Source organism: Micromesistius poutassou (genome assembly GCF_964030765.1).
Source record: "Micromesistius poutassou genome assembly, chromosome: 11".
Classification (NCBI taxonomy): Eukaryota; Metazoa; Chordata; class Actinopteri; order Gadiformes; family Gadidae; genus Micromesistius; species Micromesistius poutassou.
In genome coordinates, this window is record NC_140281.1 from 11,049,513 (window position 1) to 11,054,188 (window position 4,676).

Sequence of the window (4,676 nt, forward strand, 5' to 3'; positions counted from 1 at the left end):
GCATAACGTTGTCTGGCCTTATTCTGCTGGGCACTATTCCCACAATCATTTTCAACAATTCATATTTATTTTCCACTTGATGAGATGCATAGTAGGCTTTTAACGGAGCAGGTACAACCAGCTGAAGGGCAGATGTGTCCGGTACAAGACAAATGCAATTCCTATTGCATTTCTGCTGTTCTGTAGGAGACCTACAGAACAGATTGGAGACGTCTTACCGATATAAATTTACTCTTGGAACAACCCGTACAGTAAACTTTGTTTGTTACAGTCTACATCGAAAATCACTTTTCACACGTCTGTGTCTCACTCTCACTGTCACTGTCACTGGTGTGTGTGTGTGTGTGTGTGTGAGTGAGTGCTGTGTGCGTGCAAGAGTGCGTGTGTCTTTGGGCGTAAGGGGTATAAGAGGAAACAAAGCAAGTGAAGACAAAAGATTTCAAAACAAAGTATATTAGTACAGAACCCTATGTGCATGTTTGCTACTGCTTTCAAGTGCGTGTGTGCGTGCGTGTGTGTGTGTGTGTGTGTATCCGCCCTGCCTGCCTATTCACACACCGCACACAATCACGGGCACAGCAGGCACATCTGTTTGGCCATCAGAGCAGTGCATACGCACCACGGGGCTCCTGTCCACACACACACACACACACACACACACACACACAGTAACACATACACGCGGCTCTCACACTCTCCTCTCCACACATTTCAGTCTAACTTTCCCTTTCTCACGTCACCACCATCATCGTCATCATCACCATTACATACTCCCCAGCTTCCTCTTTGCAACGTAGCCTTCATTTTAGACTGTAAGCTATTCACTGTGGTCAACAGTTGTACATACTTGTACATACTGTATCACACACCAGGGTCAGAGACTAATGAGGGGGAGGCGGCGTGGGGAAGAAACACATGGAGAATCATACAGAGAACCGCTGAGAAAATAGCATAAGCGTTTCGTATCAGGGTCAGTGTATGCAAACATGAATAACACCACAGTGCTTCCACGCACAGCCAGCTCCTTACAAACGTATCCCAGCCCGGCAGTTTTTGAGGTCCTGTAAGACTGTACATCGTTTTAGGGTCAAACTTGTGGCAGCCATTTTTGTATCGTTGGTCATCCTATACGTATAATGAAAAATTTATTTTTCTAGGTGTCATTTAATTGCGCAATTCATTGGATTTGCATAATGTATGCCCCTTCACTGCTCCGCTGGCAGTGGCAGGCTCTGCATTTCCCGGCGGATAAATGCAAATATGACGCATGCACGAGAACTGACGCATGGCCATTGGCTAGGAAGGTGATGGTGGTTCACCGGCATATATTCAGTTAAAATGCTTACCCTTCAGAACACCATCCACAAGTGGATGGGGAATTGCGTATTGTTGCACCTGAAATTGATAATCCATATTTAACCTTTACCCAACCTCATCCCCACCTCACCACCCGACACTCATTTGCATGACAGGGGTAAACAAACAACAGTAAATACAGATATCTACTAATGCCTCATTACCCACTGCCTCATTCACAATAATAATAATAGTTACAGTCATTATGATCCTAAGGACCATCTTCTGTTGATAACTGCAATGTACAGCTTGCCCAGCCAACAGCCCCTCCACATGCATTATTTATATTTTCCATCCAAAGCATCTTACTTTGCATTAAGATACAGGTCATTCATGAGCCGGTAGGGGTTAAGGAGTCTTGCGTGGAGATGCCTCCGGGTAGGCCGCAGACTTAGGGGATGGAACCCAGTGTCTTTAGGCTGCGAGTTAGACAACTTTATTTATTATACCATTTATGAACCAGGTTGAAATGTTGAAATGTGGATCTCATCTAATGGGACATAGAAAGAGAGACACAAGCTCGTGCCATCTTGTCTTGCCAGCCCACTGAATTGGACCCCCGGATTACACATTCAGTTCGATGGCTATAGACGATAGAATGAAGACCACATTGTTAACTCAAGAAAGAATGTTTGATGTTGCATTTTATCTTGTCATGAACATCTGAAAACTGATCCCACTTCATCTTATTCTTAATTAGATGTTCAATTATAACAACTGTAGTGTCCACGATTGCATTCAACATCAAATATTCCAGCAATGTTAAGTAGGCCTATCCCTTGTTTTGGGATATGTTGGGAATGTTTTGTAAGCCTTGATTGTGGTGTACAATCAGGCAGTTAAACCTACATTTGAGTTTGATTACTGACTACTGGTTTTAAAGCTAGGGTAGGCAATATATTTCATATGCAACTTTTTTCTCATTTTTGTTGAAATTCTCTTAACATCCTGACAGCAGTATTTGTGGTTGTCACAGGTCTTTAATTAACCTGTCCAATAATTTGATCCAAATTAATTGATTGACCGGAATCTTCAATAACACTAGGCTACTGAACTAGTTATGTGTTTTGGGGAAATGGATTTTAGAGGGAGGCATGGGATTTTTTCAGTTGGATATTTTTAAAAGCCAGTGGCAGAGACAAATATGTGCAATGCTGCATTTGATTTAGGGATACCTCTGGCAACTGGTATTGGAGTATACTACCTCATTCATCAATTGCTTGTTTGGTTTACAAACACCATATGTGGGTTTTCTTGCCAATATAAATTTCTGGCAGAGTTGTGCTAGTATGTAGGCAGTTGTGTGTATATATATTATATGATCGCAGAGTGACTATAAATAAAGCACATTTTTTCACAACTTCTTACAGTTATCAACAGAATGTAAAGAATTGTTTTGACGTTGTGTCAAAGAAGACCATGTCTTGTGTTGCTGAGATATTTACTAAAGTTATACATTTTGCCCGGCTAGCAGCAGCCTGTAATGTCTCGTAATACCACTTTGAGGGTGTAGGATTAATTCGGCCCAGTCTTACAATGTACACCTTTAAAGGGCATTACATGATTCAAGATGGCATTTGTTTTGATGAGGTAGGCAAGAGGTCCTGGTGTTCCTGTTGTTCTGAAGCATCTTTTATAAGCCTAAAACAGGGCCCATCATGACGTTCCTCACAAACTGCTTCGCTGCCATCCTTTTCTTCCTAAAGTTGTGAAGGAAGAGACAAAGAAAGTAACAAAGCCCTGTTTGCTACCTAATCCCATAGTGGGCCATACATCAGCGAGGAGATCTAGAGTAATGGCAATCTGACCCAGACTCTATCGCAATTCAGTCGGGGTCTATTAAAAAAGCTAAGCTCCGGCTGATAAAAGCCCCTGCTGGTGGGAATCTGTCATTACCCAGAGTGGGCGTGTAGGGAGGGACAAGCCCGCCCGTGACCTTTTCCAACTAGCCCTGTTTACTTTAGCTGCTCACCAACAATAACAACAATGCAAACATTGAAAACGGAATCGAATAAAAAATAGCCGCCAATTGATAGTCTCCAACCGAGGTTCACCTCGGGTGAATTTAGTCTTGTTTTCTTTGTTAGGTTGTACTTCTAATTATAAGTTTACGTTCTCCCATCACAGTTTTTTTTTTTTAATCCGCCCACGCTTCTTCTTTGGATTCATCTCACGCCTTCCAAGGACACGGTAGGTCCTGGGCTAACCAAAGCCCATTGATTTCTCCCCGGCTTGATTTATGGGTGGGATGTGTGTTGGGGCGGTTCTGGTTGTCTTTAAGGGGGCTGCACTTTGACACCTTAATGGGGGGGGTGCCGAGATACTGGTGAGACCCAACACAACCCCACACCCTGCTGTAATGGATCATGACAGGTGCCACACAGGTGTATGTGTATGTGTGTGTGTGTGTGTGTGTGTGTGTGTGTGTGTGTGTGTGTGTGTGTGTGTGTGTGTGTGTGTGTGTGTGTGTGTGTGTACACCCTTCAAGTATTCTTTGTTTAGTTTTTCCAAAAGTAAGTTGAAACCTGCTCTGGTTTCCTAAGTATGTGTTAGTGTGTGTGTGTGTGTGTGTGTGTGTGTGTGTGTGTGTGTGTGTGTGTGCATGTGCGTGTGCGAGTGAGTGATGGGGCAGGGGGGACGTGCACTTGCGAGTATGTGATGTGTGTCAAGTCATCCCTTCTGAAGCATCTTGATGACTCTTTAATTTGGTAAATTCTATTCAGTATCAGCAACTTTATTTTCCTGATAGGACAGAGACACAATGTGCATGTCTCGTCTCCCTTTAATCGTGGGGACGAGATTCAACTTGTTTTTGGCTTCCCTTAAAGACCTCTCCAGCAATTAATCATGTGCGGCTCCATTATTGACGGAAGTGCCGTTTCAATGATCGGCCCGCTACTTTCATAGCTTATTTTCATAGCCCGCGATACATCACGCGCTCAATATGTGTACATCTGGAAGCCTAATGAACCCGGGCGTGCGGTCACTTGGATTTCAATGTCTTATGCGCGATCATTCCCCAGACACCTGTCTTGAACGGTCAAGACGAATGGCTGGCTCACTTTATGAGTGTAAGCGATTCATCAATTACCACCGCTGTGAAATTTAGCCTTTTACCTATTGTGCATCTCTCCTTTATAGGATGATCCAATACGTATCTAGTAGGGGTGTAACGATACACAAAAGTCACGATTCGGTACGTACCTCGGTTTTTAAGTCACGGTTCGGTATGTTTTTCAGTACAGCAGTTTTTTTATTTTTTTATTAAACATTTGATTTGATTTGATTTTGATTTGATTTATTAAATTGTATCAAACAAA